This window comes from Macaca nemestrina, chromosome 7 (genome assembly GCF_043159975.1).
Source record: "Macaca nemestrina isolate mMacNem1 chromosome 7, mMacNem.hap1, whole genome shotgun sequence".
In the NCBI taxonomy this organism is placed as follows: Eukaryota; Metazoa; Chordata; class Mammalia; order Primates; family Cercopithecidae; genus Macaca; species Macaca nemestrina.
This window is the reverse complement of record NC_092131.1, coordinates 97,514,234-97,532,803: the sequence shown is the minus strand read 5'-3', so window position 1 is coordinate 97,532,803 and position 18,570 is coordinate 97,514,234. Positions and strand designations below refer to the sequence as shown.

Here is an 18,570-nt window from a genome sequence, read left to right as displayed (position 1 = left end):
GGGGAAAGCAAGCAAGCAACCAACCAAGAGAGCAAGGTGATCAAGAGCAGAGATTGAGCTCGGAGTTTCCAGGACTTTCTCAAGGGAAGGCATTTAGTCCTATACTGATCACCCTTCACTGACTCCTAAAGCCTAATTCCAAATCTCATTTTTCTACAGGTGAACGTTTGCACAGAGAGTGATGGAACAAGATTCCCAAAGAAGAAGTGGTTAATCCTTTGCTTTCATGCTCAGGCTCTTGACATTAATACCAGGATGTGTAAACTACATCCTGTCATTCGTGTTCATGTCAGCTTTATTATGTTATTTAGTGCTAATAGATTAGAATTCCAGAGCATTCCTCATTGGCAGTGTTCCTGGGAAGTACTAAAGACAGACAAGCATCTTCACATGCATAAAAAGAAGCTAATTCCTATTTTTGCCTCCTGCTTCCTAGTGAAGAGTAAGCTCTATCAAGTGTGCCTCTGATGTACAGGGCCGGCACTGTGTGCTTTCTTAGTAAATAGCAATTAGTGGTGACGATGGATGCTAATACCATATTAAAATAAACTTTCAAGGCCAGCCCAACATGGAAGAGCATAGAAACTCCCTCTTGGTATGAGACAGAATGATCGGTAGCTTAAACAACTGCACAGGCCTCAAAATATTACTTATCCAGGAAAATGGAAGGCTAAGTACCAAAAATCCATTCTAATATTCTAAATAGAGATATCATTGGGGGAAGATATATATTTTCAAGTTTTGGTTAATAATAAAAGCTAAAAAACAAAGGGATTCCCTCAGTTTTTAACTATTAACTTAATCTATTGACTGGAAAACATTCTCCTTCTTGAAATAGTTGGAGCAGGCAGTGTGGGAGAGTGGCTAACAGTGTGGCATTGGGAGTCAGACTGACATGGCTTTACACCTGACAAGTGGTGAAAGCTTAGTTTGTTGATTCCTGATCTACAGCAAGGATCAACTGAGACAAAAAGGGACTCTGAACAATGCCTGGCAGATATCTAGTGCTCATCGTGTTTGTTTTTGTTAGCTCTATAGTCTGCATCTAACCAAAAGGTTGCCAGATAATTCTCATCTTTATGGATAATTGGCAATCTATTTCTCCTTTAAAATGTTTTCAGTGTGGTGGCCAGGTGTGGTGGCTCATGCCTGTAATCCCAGCACTTTGGGAGACCACGGCAGGCGGATCACCTGAAGTCGGGAGTTCGAGTCCAGCCTGACCAACATGGAGAAACTCTGTTCCTACTAAAAATACAAAATTAGTCGGGAACAGTCGTGCACACCTGTAATCCCAGCTACTTGGGAAGCTGAGGCAGGAGGATTGCTTGAACCCAGGAAGCAGAGGTTGCAGTGAGCCGAGATTGTACCACTATACTCCAGCCTGAGCAACAAGAGTGGAACTCCATCTCAAAAAAAAAAAAAAAAATTGCTTTCAGCGTCCACTTTCAGAACCTGAGTAAGATCAGATTAAGAGAAGGAAGAGTGAGAATAGCATTCAATATCATGGTATGTTCGCCATGTGTGCTATGCTTAGAGTGGTTGTAGGGGCAGTGGTGATGGTGGTGGTGAGAGGTGTGTGGAAGACATACAATTTGGGGTTGTTTTAGGCAGGGGGCCAATTAAAATTTAAGATGCTGCTGTAAGTCAATTCAAACAGCAGATTGAATTATTTTCTTTCTGATCAGATAGTTTGGGGTCCTGTGTTAACAAGAAGGATGCTCCTCCCTTAGGAAGGAAAAAACAGACTAGAGTAAAAGCCAATGGTACCACCTTTAAAGAAAGTACCGAATTCTTCTTTTTAAAAAAGCTCATTGATGAGATGAGGGAGACCAAACCAAACAAAACATAACAGAACTGTTGCCTCTCTGTTTTGGGAGGAGTGCCAGAGAAGGCTCAATACAATGGACTTTATTGCATCTAAGTTCCATGTCAGGGCTCAGATCATTTTTCTCAGAGCTGTGTAAGCAGGTGTGGCTGCTTTTTGCTGATGGCTCTTCAGAATGGTCCCTTGGTGGCATCATCCCACTGCTTCCTTTTGTCCTGAGCCTTCATCACTCTCTTCACTGGGAGAAGAGATAATGTCTGTTTTCAGATCTATTCATGAAATACCAGACTTGGCAGAGCAGCCTCCCTGGAGAACCTGATAATTAAGACAGTTGCTTAATTAGAATGATGATGTGTGTGTCTGCATTGAATGCCAAGCACTATAATTACATTGTGAACCTGAAATGTGGGCCCCAGGCACTTCAGGTCAGCTTTCTAGGTATTTGCTTGCTTCATGGGGAAGCTAGGGCTGCTCAGTGTTCCTAACACATTTTAAACACCTTAGGTGAGTTGGAATGAAGGTGGGTTTTGGAGTCAGATGACCTGTCTTTAACTCACAGATCTGCCACTCACCAATAGTGTGATTTGGGCCAAAATTTTAAAACTCCCTGAAGCTCAATTCTCTTTTCTGTTGCATAGAATTAATTATGTGTATGTCATTGTATTGTTAGAAAGATTACATGAAATTATATTAACACAGTCCTCAGGAAATAGTAGGCCACCCTCATTATTTGGTGTTTTCACCAGTGCAGTTAATTATAAACACTTGGATAAGTTTGCAGAATTTAGCAAATAAAAATATAGATAAATAACAATTTTCTAGCATAAGTGTATCCCAACTGACATGAGTCATACTTAACATAAATACTAAAAATGATTTGTTGTCTATCTGTAATTGGAATTGTACTGGGCATCTGTATCTTATCCGGTGACTCTACATTTGAGGGATCTTGAAATCCTCTTTTCGAAATAATCGTTTGTAGAATAACTGGGTGAAAACTATCAAGGCTGTTAGCTCTCTCAAGCCAAACTCTACTCAGAGTGCCCTGGCAGAATACAAACCTCAAACTTTCCAGCTTTGGATATTCAAAACAGGAAAAAATATCCAATGCAAACAGAGCCCTAAAAAGCAAGAACTGTGAGTATAATGTCGTATCATTAAAAAAAAAAAAAAAAAAAAAAAAAAAAAGATTTGTATTAAAAAAATCATTTAGGGATTCCCCAAATCTGAGAAAAGCTCCTTTGACCTGTTTAAACTTGTCAAGAACAATTTATAATTGCCCATTCTGAGCCTCGGGAAGAAATGACAGATTCTTCTCACCTTAGCCAAAGCCCTTAAAGCCCTAAAAGGCCAGAGCTGCACCAGAAATTGGGAAACTGCAGAACGCCTGTGTGTGTCTGCAGAGGGGTTCCTCTCCTTAGTACATTCAGTGAAAGTCTTCCAAGGCAAACAGTTTCCAGGCTTAGACTCAAACACATAGCCGTCTGCTTCTTTCTAAACGAGCATGCAAATTGGTACATCCTCTAAGATTAGGGGTGAGAGGGGACGGCATGAGAGAATGTAAGTATAATAATTGTCTCTCAGAGCTGTGAGAATTCAGGAGATCGAGACCATCCTGGCTAACACGGTGAAACCCCGTCTCTACTAAAAAATACAAAAAAACTAGCCGGGCGAGGTGGCGGGCGCCTGTAGTCCCAGCTACTCGGGAGGCTGAGGCAGGAGAATGTCGTGAACCCGGGAGGCGGAGCTTGCAGTGAGCTGAGATCCGGCCACTGCACTGCAGCCTGGGTGACAGAGCGAGACTCCGTCTCAAAAAAAAAAAAAAAATATAGTGCATCTTATAGAAAACCTTTAGCACAGTTTCCAGCATATAAATATCACTACTAGAGAAGATCAGAGAAAGGCAGTTGGGAATAGGAAGGTCCTGGAGATGGGATAAGGGGACACTGGAACATCCCCAGATACCTGTTAGGAAGCAAGTTCTGGGAATAAACACAAGGATGGGTTTTTCTTTGCCATACAAAGTTTTGAAAGCTAATGATGAGACACAGAAAGCATTATGTACTAATGCTTGTGTACAAACAAGATAATGAATAACTAGGGAAGGCAGAGGGCTTTACTAACCCTAATCCTCACTCTGTCCTAAATAAGTATACACTCCACATATACTCTCAATGACCAAAAATAAGGGTAAATTATGATCTATGAATCCATTTAAAAGTACATTGTTAGACAGAAGGAATAAATTCTAGTGTTTGACAGCACAGAAGGTTAACTGTAGTTAACAATATGTTGTATATTTCAAAATGGCTAAAAGAAAAGATATGAAATGTTCTCAACACAAAGAAATGGTAAATGTTCCAGGTGATGTATATCTTAAATGCCCTGACTTGGTCATTACACAGTCTATGTGTGTACCAACATTTTACATGTGCCCCATAAATACATGCCAATATTATGTATCAATAAGTAATAAAAATAGTAAAAGGAGTTTTGCCTGAAAACAAGGAAATAATTACAGTATTCTGTATGAACTTTGTAAATATACATATAAAAAGTTTCACTGGACACTATTGGAAAATGTACACTTTTGAAGAATGAGTATTTTTTGAGATGTTCACACTATTTTGCTAAATAAAAATAAACAATTGACAAAAAATTATTGTATAAAACTAAAAGGACAGATATCAAAATGTATGTACCATGATGTCCTAGAGGTAGATGGATTGTGTGTGATTACATAAAGGATCATTTTGTATAACTTTGTGTATTACAGATTTCCTACTCTGAATATTATGTCTTAATTTTTAAATTAGAAAAGATGGCAAATATGAAAAATACCATCAAAATCCATAGATAATACCCCTCCTATATCCCTTCATAAAAATTTAAGATTTTGTTAGGGATTTGCTCATATGAAAAATGATAGACCAATTGACAGACCACTAGCAAGACTAATAAAGAAGAAAAGAGAGAAGAATCAAATAGACGCAATAAAAAATGATAAAGGGGATATCACCACCGACCCCACAGAAATACAAACTACCATCAGAGAATACTATAAACACCTCTATGCAAATAAACTAGAAAATCTAGAAGAAATGGATAATTTCCTGGACACTTACACTCTTCCAAGACTAAACCAGGAAGAAGTTGAATCCCTGAATAGACCAATAGCAGGCTCTAAAATTGAGGCAATAATTAATACCCTACCAACCAAAAAAAGTCCAGGACCAGATGGATTCACAGCTGAATTCTACCAGAGGTACAAGGAGGAGCTGGTACCATTCCTTCTGAAACTATTCCAATCAATAGAAAAAGAGAGAATCCTCCCTAACTCATTTTATGAGGCCAATATCATCCTGGTACCAAAGCCTGGCAGAGACACAACAAAGAAAGAGAATTTTAGACCAATATCCCTGATGAACATCGATGCAAAAATCCTCAATAAAATACTGGCAAACCGGATTCAGCAGCACATCAAAAAGCTTATCCACCATGATCAAGTGGGCTTCATCCCTGGGATGCAATGCTGGTTCAACATTCACAAATCAATAAACGCAATCCAGCATATAAACAGAACCAAAGACAAGAACCACATGATTATCTCAATAGATGCAGAAAAGGCTTTTGACAAAATTCAACAGCCCTTCATGCTAAAAACGCTTGATAAATTCGGTAATGATGGAACGTACCTCAAAATAATAAGAGCTATTTATGACAAACCCACAGCCAATATCATACTGAATGGGCAAAAACTGGAAAAATTCCCTTTGAAAACTGGCACAAGACAGGGATGCCCTCTCTCACCACTCCTATTCAACATAGTGTTGGAAGTTCTGGCTAGGGCAATCAGGCAAGAGAAAGAAATCAAGGGTATTCTGTTAGGAAAAGAAGAAGTCAAATTGTCCCTCTTTGCAGATAACATGATTGTATATTTAGAAAACCCCATTGTCTCAGCCCAAAATCTCCTTAAGCTGATAAGCAACTTCAGCAAAGTCTCAGGATACAAAATTAATGTGCAAAAATCACAAGCATTCTTATACACCAGTAACAGACAAACAGAGAGCCAAATCATGAATGAACTCCCATTCACAATCGCTTCAAAGAGAATAAAATACCTAGGAATCCAACTTACAAGGGATGTAAAGGACCTCTTCAAGGAGAACTACGAACCACTGCTCAGTGAAATAAAAGAGGACACAAACAAATGGAAGAACATACCATGCTCATGGATAGGAAGAATCAATATCGTGAAAATGGCCTTACTGCCCAAGGTAATTTATAGATTCAATGCCATCCCCATCAAGCTACCAATGAGTTTCTTCACAGAATTGGAAAAAACTGCCTTAAAGTTCATATGGAACCAAAAAAGAGCCCGCATCTCCAAGACAATCCTAAGTCAAAAGAACAAAGCTGGAGGCATCACGCTACCTGACTTCAAACTATACTACAAGGCTACAGTAACCAAAACAGCATGGTACTGGTACCAAAACAGAGATGTAGACCAATGGAACAGAACAGAGTCCTCAGAAATAATACCACACATCTACAGCCATCTGATCTTTGACAAACCTGAGAGAAACAAGAAATGGGGAAAGGATTCCCTATTTAATAAATGGTGCTGGGAAAATTGGCTAGCCATAAGTAGAAAGCTGAAACTGGATCCTTTCCTTACTCCTTACACGAAAATTAATTCAAGATGGATTAGAGACTTAAATGTTAGACCTAATACCATAAAAACCCTAGAGGAAAACCTAGGTAGTACCATTCAGGACATAGGCATGGGCAACGACTTCATGTCTAAAACACCAAAAGCAACAGCAGCAAAAGCCAAAATTGACAAATGGGATCTAATTAAAGTAAAGAGCTTCTGCACAGCAAAAGAAACTACCATCAGAGTAAACAGGCAACCTACAGAATGGGAGAAAATTTTTGCAATCTACTCATCTGACAAAGGGCTAATATCCAGAACCTACAAAGAACTCAAACAAATTTACAAGAAAAAAAACAAACAACCCCATCAAAAAGTGGGCAAAGGATATGAACAGACATTTCTCAAAAGAAGACATTCATACAGCCAACAGACACATGAAAAAATGCTCATCATCACTGGCCATCAGAGAAATGCAAATCAAAACCACAATGAGATACCATCTCACACCAGTTAGAATGGCGATCATTCAAAAGTCAGGAAACAACAGGTGCTGGAGAGGATGTGGAGAAATAGGAACACTTTTACACTGTTGGTGGGATTGTAAACTAGTTCAACTATTATGGAAAACAGTATGGTGATTCCTCAAGGATCTAGAACTAGATGTACCATATGACCCAGCCATCCCATTACTGGGTATATACCCAAAGGATTATAAATCATGCTGCTATAAAGACACATGCACATGTATGTTTATTGCGGTACTATTCACAATAGCAAAGACTTGGAATCAACCCAAATGTCCATCAGTGACAGACTGGATTAAGAAAATGTGGCACATATACACCATGGAATACTATGCAGTCATCAAAAAGGATGAGTTTGTGTCCTTTGTAGGGACATGGATGCAGCTGGAAACCATCATTCTTAGCAAACTATCACAAGAACAGAAAACCAAACACCGCATGTTCTCACTCATAGGTGGGAACTGAACAATGAGATCACGTGGACTCGGGAAGGGGAACATCACACACTGGGGCCTATCATGGGGAGGGGGGAGGGGGGAGGGATTGCACTGGGAGTTATACCTGATGTAAATGACGAGTTGATGGGTCCTGACGAGTTGATGGGTGCAGCACACCAACATGGCACAAGTATACATATGTAACAAACCTGCACGTTATGCACAGGTACCCTAAAACTTAAAGTATAATAATAATAAAAAATAAATAAATTTTTAAAAAATGACAGACTAAAAAAGTAGGTGAGCTCAGAGCAGTCAGTGATGGAAAGTCAAACATGCCAAGTGGCCAGTATGGAGTAGAGTGTCAGGAAAGGTGGATGGAGGCACAGTGTGGCCAGCACAGCCATCCCTACTCCTTTTTTTTTTTTTTTTTTTTGAGACGGAATCTCACTGTGTCACCCAGGCTGGAGTGCAATGCCACTATCTTGGCTCCCTGCAACCTCCCCCTTCCGAGTTCAAGCGATTCTCCTGCTTCAGCCTCCCAAGTAGCTGAGAATACAGGTGCACCACCACTCCCGGGTGATTTTTTGTTTGTTTGCTTGTTTTTGTTTTTGTTTTAGGAGAGATAGGGTTTCACGTGTTAGCCAGGATAGTCTTGATCTCCTGACCTCATGATCTGCCCACCTCGCCCTTCCACAGTGCTGGGATTACAGGCGTGAGCCACCGCGCCCGGCCGCCATCCCTATTCTTTACAGACAGCATCAATCTCACTGGTGGGTCCCTGTGCAGTCCAACTTGCTCCATGTCTGAATGTCAGTCCTAGATACCAAGGAGACAAGTTTAAAGTAGGGAATGTCTTCTTTTTTCCTTTTACAAAACACAATGATGATAAGACACAATAGTGGAGTTAGGATGAAGGAGAGGTAGATATAAAGATATGGAGGGACGTCCCTTGAGGGATAGAAATAGTTTCACTGATGAAATGCCTAAAGGAGAAAGAGGACAGACAGATGAGACAATTATCTCAAAGGAGGAAAATGGTAAAAAGGCAAAGAATTAATATGTGTGAACTGGTGCATGGTAAGTACTATAAATATCTTAGTTGTAATACTGTTAGTCAATCAAGGATTTTCAGTTACTGTTCTTACAACGATTTTAACTGTTATTGTAACTACTATCACTGCTATTAAGACAACTACTATAACTATTGTTACAACTACTGTGTCTGCTAGTACAATAACTACTATTATGACTGCTACTATAGCTACTATTACTGCTGTCATGGGATCCTTGAGGTGTCGTTTCATCAGCCAGAAACCTCTGTGGCTGGCGGCACCTTCTGCCTGAGTATTGCTCGTGCCCACTGGGCTTGTTCTGCCCACTTGTCCTGGCAGGCTGTGCTTGGCTCCCGCCACCAGCCCAGATCCCACGCCTGCCCAGGGAGAGCTAGGCGCAGAGTGGCAAGGGGTGTGTGGGTGAGTGAGCGCAGTGTCTGGCAACAGCCAGACATACCGGCTGCTGCAGTGGGGCAGGCAGCTCCAGGCTCCAGCACAGGTGTGGCTCTGCATGAGGCTGCAGCTGGACCAGATGTACTGCATGTGGATTCTGCTGCAGGTACCCGTTTGGATGAGGGGAACACGGTGGCTCCTGGAAGCTTGGAGATGCCAGGAACCACAGAGCCCCAATGAGAGTGTCACAGCCCTGGCTCAGCGAGACCCTAGGTCTGGGCTCCCCAAAGGAACACGGCTCTTCTCTCCTTCTCGTCACCTGCAACGTGGCAAGCAAGGGAGCGTGTTTCAGGCCTGTTTGTGTTACAGCTCTTTGAGTCCCGCCGGGCGGGTCCTGAGTTCTTGTCCTGTGTCCAGGGAGACGAGGTTTGCGGACAAATGGAGGCTGAGCAAGGTGGAGAAGAGCTTTATTGAGTGGCAGAACAGTTCTCAGGAGACCCGAAGTGGGTAGCTCCTTTTTGCAGGCAGGTTGTCCCTCCTTTCCTCAGGAAGGTTGGCCCAACAAGTTGAGGAGACCCACAGTGGGCTTCTCCCTCTCGCAGCCGGTACTCCTGACTTCTGTGTGAGTCTGGCTGGGTCTGGGGGTTTTTATGGGTTCAGAAGGGAGGCAGTGCATGCTGATTGGTCCATGGGTGGCCATGGGTGGGCCTGGAAAAAGAACCATAAGTGCTCAGTCCAGGCCACAGACTCCGACCGGAACTGACGGCGGGGCCTCCAGGATTGAAGCCATCCCTGGCTTGAAGGTGGGGCTTCACTAGGACCCGTCCCTTTCTGTCCAGTAGCCTGTCTTCCTCTTGCTGCCATCAACATGCCCTTCGCAGCACCCAGGCTGTTCGTGTTGAAGGGTGCCTCTAGGCCTCAACCCAGCAGCCCACAGCGCTTCCTCGCCACTCTCCCGAGCTCATCAGTGCCCAAAGTCCAAAGCGGGCTGGGGAGGCAGGGAGCTGGTGTAACAGCGCCTCCCTGAGCATGCGCACACCTGGCCAGGTTGCAACAGCACCCAGGCTTGGCCATAACTTTGCTCCAAAATTGAAGTGGGCACAGGGAGCAGGCAGAGGCCAGGAATGGGAGCAAGAAGGCACTTCTGAACCTGTGGGTCGGGGCTTCCTGGCCCCCACGAAAGCACAGGGATGCTTAGGTCTGCGGCGGCAGCTCTGCAGCTGTGCCCCAAGCACGGGGCTCCCCACCCTTTAACTCGTTAGGGGGCGAGTCTCCTGCCTGTTCCCAGCTACCCCCGCCCCGCCTCCCATCCACCCTGGCTTTGCTGAGTGCGCAGCTCTGGCGGCACCTCCCCTTCTGCAGCCGTTGTCTTTGCAGCGGCAGCTCCAGACAGGTGGCCGGTGCCATCACTGCTACTACTACAATTACTATCATGACTACTTCTGTAACTATGGTCAATCTATTTTATAGGGTTGTTATGAAAGACACTATATGTAAAGCTTATACATATGTGCTTGGCATACTGTGTGCCCTCAATAACTCTATAGCATGTCTATATGTCTATTTTTATTTATTTTTATTTTATTTCTTCTTCTTTTTCTTCCTTTCTGTTTTTTGTTTTTGTTTGTTTGAGAGATACAGGGTCTCACTTTGTTGCTTGGGTGTCCAGGCTGGAGTGCAGTGGTGTGATTATGGCTCACTTCAGCCTCAACCTCCTGGACTCAAGCAGTCCTCCCACCTCAGCCTCCCAAGTAGCTGGCACTACAGGTGCGATACACCATGCCTGGCTAATTTTTTTTTTTGTTATTTATAGAGATGGGGTCTCACTATGTTGTCCAGGCTGGTCTTGACTCTTGGGCTGAAGCAATTATCCTGCCTCAGCCTCCCAAAGTGCTGGAATTGCAGGTGTGAGACATCACACCTGGCCTGTAGAGCATGTTTAGAGGTGGATTGTTTGAGCCTTATTTTTATGGTAGCATTTATGTACAAGGTTGTAAAGATATATTGGGAGGAAATTGTCTTATGGTCTTGAATGCCAGGGAGTTTGGATTTAAATTTTAAAGGAATCCCTCAAAATTTGTAACTAGGGAGTGAAAACTTACAGACTGCTAGTTGAGGAAGACTAAATCTGGCAGTAAAGTACAGCCTAAAGACAGAAAAAAAGTGAAATAGAAAATTTTATTACAATGCTATTGTACTAGTTCAGGCATAAGCTGATAAAAGCCTGAAATAACACAGGGACCATGGGATTGAAGGGCTTGCATGAATATCAGCAGCAGCATCAAGTTTAGAGACTTTTGTCAGAAAAGGAGAAAACTAAGGTAACTCCAAGTCCTCAAATCTGAGCGCAATAGACACCATTGTCCTTCTTCAACCCCATCAATCTGAATATATCTAGTCACTTGGAGGAAGAGGAACAGTTATTGAGTACATACAATGTGCCAAGCTCTTATGTATGAGCTTTACATACAGCCACTTTCATAACAACCCTAAAAAATAGATTGGTGCTTGTCATATTAGTAGTCATAAGAGTAATTGTAGTGATAGAAGTGATAGTAGTTGCAGTAACAGTCACAATACTAGTTGTAGTAATAATAACTACAAATCCTTGATAGATTAATAATAATATTACAATTAAGATATCAATAACATTTACTATGCACCAGATAGTTCATATACATTATCACAAATTATTATATAAAACTTTAAATGTGAGTATTATTATACCCATTTGTTCCATGAGGACATTCAGAATCAGATAGATTAAATAACTTTCTACCAATTAGAGGCTGGGCGCGGTGGCTCACACCTGTAATCCCAGTGCTTTGGGAGGCTGAGGCAGGCAGATCATGAGGTCAGGAGTTCAAGACCAGCCTAGCCAACATGGTGAAATCCCATCTCTACTAAAAACACAAACAATTAGCTGGACATGGTAGCAGGCACCTGTAATCCTAGCTACTCGGGAGGCTGAGGCAGGAGAATTGCTTGAACCCCGGAGGTGAAGGCTGCAGTGAGCCGAGACCACGCCACTGCACTCCAGCCTGGGCAACAGAGCGAGACTCCATCTCAAAAAAATAAAAAATAAAAAATAAATAAATAAAAGAGAGAGAGAGAGAGAGAGAGAGAATAGAGAGCTCAAACTATGACTGCCTGGGTCTGAAGTTCATTGTCTTCGCAGCAAGGGATTTGGATACTCCTAGATGAAAGCCCAAGGTTCAGTTTTTGGCTCACTGATTTGCAGTCTAAGGAACTCAATTTTACCAGTTTACCCTGTATCTATGAGGCTTTGAAGTTGTCAGTAGGAATCAAATGACAATAGTCTTGAATAAATTGGAAGAGTCTACATTAAGGTACCCTCAGGATATATCTATTAAGACAACTGGCCTTTATCACTTACTTAAGGAAACCCTTCTGGAAAGCAGGTCAAACTAGAATATGAAATAACAAACCAGAGACCTGCTGGTTGCACCAATAACTAGATAGTAGAAGAAATTGATGTTCTTAAGAAATATCTCCATCACTAAGATTTCTTAATAAATATCTCATGATATTTAGTTCTGTATAATTGAGAGTGATTCCCTACATCTGAGCCCCTTTTCTCCAGCCAGGGCCACTGGAAATGCCTGAAATAAAGCAGTGGCCTTGGGAATAGAAGGGCTACCATGAATAGTAACAGCAGCATCAAGTGTAGAGATTTTCATTAGAAAGGAAAGAGACTGAGATAACTCCAAGTCCTAAAATCTGGGTGTAGTAGACAACGGATATTCCCCTAGATAATCTGAAAGTGTTGGTTATTCTGTTCCAAGGAAATAGAATTTTATTCTGTCATTAACACCAGAACAGAATAGTGTTGATGACAGAATTCCATTTAAAAGATTCTATTCCCTTGGCAGTAGTTTATTGTGAATTTACCATTACTTTCACTTGAGATTCCCTCTCTTGGGATTCCTGAAAGGCAATCCTGTGCTCTATCCTGAAAACACAGTGACTTCAGAATGACAGTTATTGTGATGAAAACATCAGTCCCTCTTCTTCTTTATAAAAGGCAGTGTCCATGTGGATCAGAAGAAAATATGCCCTGAAGTCCTATGTAACTGAACCCCATAGAGATCCCTGGAAAGATTGATTAGACTAAAAATGTATTGCTCCTCCCCTCTACCTAATCCCACATTTCTCAAGTAGATGGAGAGAAGCACACACATGCACAAGCAATGTATGGGAATGAGTTTCTAGTTGATAGATGAAAAAAGAGAAACTACTTGCATTAAGAATATTTGCCTTTTGGACATGTTAAAACACCCATTAATGCAACTTAGAGACTTAAAACCCCTCTAGAGAAGTTTTCTGATTTATGAGGGCAAAGGGGCCTCAATTTGTTATGCAGTTTAAATTCCAAGCAAAATTTCCATCAACAACCTGAATGTCTGAAAGGAACCTCAGGTTATGCATTTGCGGAACAGGATGATTAATACAAATCTTGCTGTTTTAGCACCGACGAGAGACAGACCCAGGACTCTGAAAATTTAGCAGGGAAGAGTCCCTTCTGGGCCCTCTCTAGGGACAGACCCAGGACTCTGAAAATCTAGCAGGATAAGAGTCCATTCTGGGCCCTCTCTAGGGTGACTTTGAAAAGGGATACTGCTGCTGGCTTTCAGAAAGGCAGAAAGGACCGTGGTTCTGTAATCTTCTTCCACTTATTTCAAATGGTTTCGATTTGCAGGGCTGCCTTCTGACTCTCGTTATTTCGCATTATAGTCCAAAGAGCAAATTTTCCCTCTTCTACCTCTGTTATCTTTTCTGAATTCTGCATTCCAAAAAACTAAATATAATCTTTATTTCAATAAATTCTCATTTAATATTAAAAAAGAAAATTGGTTATAGTCCTGATTCGATCATTACAAATTGCACCTTTGCTGCTTTACAAAAGTACCCTTCTTGGCCTCAATCATATCATGATTAAAATAAGAAAATAATCTGCCATGACTAATTTATTGTACTTATTATAAAATTTAATGAATTATTGTAGGAAACATTTAATATTACTTCTTTCCACAGTACTTCATTTATAGCACATAGAACGAACTTACTGGTTTATACATCTATCTGTTCGTCAGAAAGAGATATCTCTATGTCTATTCATTCTTTCATTAGTTAATTATTTCATGCACTTATCAATTGACAACTATGTATCTGCCAGGCACTTTTATAGGCACTGGGGTCTTTTCTAGGCTTCCCTCACTATCAATATAAAAGCTTCCCTGGGGTGATCTCATTACTTTTATTACATGTTAATTGCTCACAAACTTGTATATCCAGCAAAATTTCTCTTCTGTATTATAACCTAAATACTAACTAAGCATGTCCTCTTAACGATCCTTCAGGTAACTGAATCTTATACCTAAAGATGCCTAAAGATGAACAAGGAGTCCCACACCTTTCTCCCCATTTGTTGACATTAAAAACAAACAAAATCCTGAGGTTTATCATTCACTTATTCCCATCTTTCACACAAACTCTCACAATAAGGTCAATTAACCACCCGATGCTGTCAATCTATTGCCTAAATATTTCTTGAATCTATCCATTTTAATTTATTTTTACTACTGCTATAATGAGGCAGACCGTCATAATTTGTCCCCAATTATACTGTAACAGGTTCCTAATTAATTCCCCCTGCTTCAGCCTTTTCCCCATTTTAATCCATCCTCCTCACAGTAGCCTAAGGAAATTTGCTAATTTGAGTCCTGGGAGACGAGATGGGGAAGATGGGCTGAAGCTGCAACATGAAGGTCTATTATGAGCAGTTGGCACCTCCTACAGTGCCTGCCACTTGGTAAGTTCTCAGTTCGCTTATTTGTTGTTGTTTCTGAAATACAGGAAAGCATTTTGAAAATGACAGGATTCCACAGAATTATGTTCCATATAACATATTTTAGCCTAAAGGTAATGACATTTACTCCAGTGAAGTGTTTCCCCTTCCTTCCTTCCTGGATTAAGAATGTAAGCCGTTACATTGTTATGTATTCTTACCAAAGGAACTTCTAAATGTCAGAGGTAAGTGAAATCCCAAGATATGAATGGAAATGTCACCTTGCAAATTCATTGAAATTTTTATTCTAGTGGAAATTGGATAAATCTTATGAAATATAGAGAAGTGAGGAAGTGTTTGGGAAATGGCAATCTGACCAAGAGAAATCGATTTAAAGTTCATCCTTGTAAGTTGCTACTGATGTGGAAAAATCTCAGCAAAATTGTGGCTGAGGCTGGAGTATTACGACTATAGATGGACATTGACTTTTTATTTAATTTTTTTTTTTGTTTTTATGGATACATAGTAGGTGTATATATTTAAGGGATTTATGAGGTATTTTGATACAGGCGTACAATGTGAATTAATCAAATCAGAGTAAATGAGGTATCCATCAATTCAAGCATTTATTCTCGACTTTGATATTGAACCCTGCAAAGTTATGAGCACTAAAATATCTTGTATGGCCTTCCAGAGATACTTTTCTCTATATTCCAAATGTATTCCCTACACTCAATAATTTATTTGTTTTATTTACTGCTAGTTTATGGAAAGTCATGAGTTATCAGATGAGACAATTTTTTTTTTTTTTTTTTTTTTGAGACGGAGTCTCGCTCTGTCGCCCAGGCTGGAGTGCAGTGGCCAGATCTCAGCTCACTGCAAGCTCCGCCTCCCGGGTTCCCGCCATTCTCCTGCCTCAGCCTCCCGAGTAGCTGGGACCACAGGCGCCGCCACCTCGCTCGGCTAATTTTTTGTGTTTTTAGTAGAGACGGGGTTTCGCCGTGTTAGCCAGGATGGTCTCGATCTCCTGACCTTGTGATCCGCCCGTCTCGGCCTCCCAAAGTGCTGGGATTACAGGCTTGAGCGAGACAAATTTTTAAAAAGAGAATTGGCCAGCTGCTACTTGGGAGGCTGAGGCAGGAGAATGGCATGAACCCGGGAGGCGGAGCTTGCAGTGAGCAGAGATGTGCCACTGTACTCCAGCCTGGGTCACAGAGCCAGACTCCATCTCAAAAAAAAAAAAAAAAAAAAAAGTGAATTGAATCAAAACCTCACGTAGAATTTATAAAATCACAGCTTTGTGATGTTTGCTTTTCTGCTTCTGAAATAAAAACATTATCATATTTAAATAACTCATAGTGTGACAAAGGATAAAAGTGTCTGTATAGACTGACCTAGAGAGACAGTATTTATGTCTTCAACAGCACAAACCTTAGACATCTTGGCACAAAGTGAATGCTCACTAAATATATGAAGCATAAATGTAAAAAATTCTTATTGCTCAGAACTCATTCCTGTATCTCTTAAAATCACTCCAAATGTGTTAATGAAGGTTCATGAAAAAACAGTATGCACAAACTTTTCCTAAACTTCCTCAAAATTCCTAAAAAGCTGAAAGAAATGTACATTTGAATTTCGTTTCATTTATTTGCTCAGATGAGCTGCGTTAAGTAAGAACGTAACATCTCTGGACCTCAAGTATTTCATCTGTAAAACGGGAATAATTATAGTACCTATATCACATGAAGTATTTAGCAAAGCGCTGGGCAGTATGTCACTCCTGGCAAGTACTTATGTGTGCCTATGCTGGCAGAATGTCACTTCTTAGATTCTACAAAAAGAGTGTTTGGAACCTGTTTCATCAAAGTGCAGGTTCAATTCTGTGATATAAAACAGCACATCACAAAGCATTTTCACAGATAGCTTGTTTCTAGTTTTTAGGCCTGGATATTCATATTTCCTTATAAGTCCTCAATAGGTTCGGAAACTTTGACGGTGCCAAGCTATCTGTGAAACAAGCTATCTGTGAAAACACTTTGTGATGTGCTGTGTTATCTCACAGAATTGAGCTCAGGCTGTGCCTGAGTTCAACAGGGTGTGAATAAAGAATTACCCTTCCACAACGAGGCTTCAAACAACAAATATTTGTAAAACACTGATGATAACACAATCCACAAGGCCCTTGCACCTGGTGTGCACTTTTCGATCTGGCAAATGCTTTTCTCCTATTCATTCTTACAGTCAGAAAACATCAGAAGTTTACTTTCATCTGACAGGAGCAGAAGTATTCCTTACTTTCTTGTTTCATGGATAAATTGTCTCTAGAGATCTATGTTAAAATATATTCATTGTATCACACGACATCACACTTTTACATTAAATGGGCAAAATCATGCTGATAATTTGTAGGAAACTGGAAATAGCAGGAACATTAGGCACATTAGGCACCCTGCTGAGACACTTGTTTTCCATTGGAAGCAAGATAGAAAAAAAATGAATACACTAAAATCTACCACCTCTGTGAAATGTCTGAGAATCCTGAGAATTGCAGCATATTGGAATAAATTTCCCTTTTCAAGTGAAGAACCAGTAGGCTCGCTTTGCATTCCCTACCTTAAGAGGACAGAAGACACATCTCTCAGTTGCTGTCTTTGGAATTTGTTGGCAGTATTGGAGAGTTTGAAAGCAGCTAAATTAATTTGCCAAGTGGCTTGAAAACCTGCAAATTTGAGATGGAACCTAAGACAGACATCTCTCTCTACCTGTACAAATGATTACGTACATTGGCCCTTTGGGCTCAGTAAGAGCAATGATAACTAGAATTTCAGTGGTGGTTCAGAGTGCTTTATGGAATCTATAGTAAGCTCTGTTAGACGAATCACAAAAGAAATATCTAGAATTTGGAAGCAAAGCCCTATTATCATTGGTTAAGTGACTATTCTGTGTGCAGTGCCTCTTGTTTTACTTCTGGGCTCTGTTGGATTCTAAATTCTTGGGCATAATCCAAACTGTTCCTGATGAATGTGACATTTTCTGATCCAACCATTTGGAGAGTGTCCTTGAAACTACTAAGGGCAGTGATAAAGTTATTGAAACCTCTATTCTATGTTGGGAGAATCACCAAGAACTAAGCTCGGTTATTAATAATTATGGTTTGTATTGGTCTACTTGACAAAGAACTCTGACCAATTGAGAGCTGGCTGAATATCAGGGGGACATAGTATGAGTAATAGGCAGGACCAGTTGTAGAAATAGTAATGTTGTCTATGCGAATTTTATTTTTTGATTTTTTTAATATTGTGACAAATATTTTATCTTCTCTTTCCATTGTTTCTACTTATACTGGTAGTATTTATGGTGGTTAAAGTTAACATTATTTCAAAGTTTCAAAATATTTGAATGGAAAATCAAGAGAGCAAAAGGAAGAGGGAATATCGATCTAGACAGTTCAGACTTTCTGCCAGTTTAAAAAATGTGAGATATTAGATTGTCTCTAGTTATAAGTAGAATCCGTTTTCAAGTGTAATCTCTATAGCGAAAAAATGGAAAGGATGCATGAGTATACTTGATGAAGTTTTATAAATTGAACAAAGTGTGTAACCAGCATCCAAATCAAGAAATACATTGTTGCTAGCAACAGTGAAAGGAAGGAGGAGGAAAGGAATGAAGGGAGGTAGTTAAGATGCTGAATAATAAAGGAATGGTTAAAAAGCACACCGATATATTATTGGGTGACAGCACAGTATGCTAATCTTATTGTAGAAGAATAATAATGTGTACCATTTAAAGTTTTTGCTGCAAGCAAAGGAAACCAATTCTGACTCTGATAATAAACAGAATGGAGTTGACTGGAAGGATGTTGGCAATTCA

The 18,570-nt window shown here is 40.5% G+C and overlaps 1 long non-coding RNA gene across 1 annotated transcript in view; it reads left to right on the top strand.

Annotated features, from left to right (window-relative positions):
* The first annotated feature begins 9,616 nt into the window (after window positions 1-9,616).
* LOC105479361 (uncharacterized) overlaps window positions 9,617-18,570 on the top strand; it is a 70,343-nt gene continuing 61,389 nt past the window's right edge. The window contains exons 1-2 of the long non-coding RNA XR_985832.2: window positions 9,617-9,694; window positions 14,607-14,724. This is a non-coding gene — a long non-coding RNA (uncharacterized lncRNA). The remainder of the gene's footprint in view (window positions 9,695-14,606; window positions 14,725-18,570) is intronic.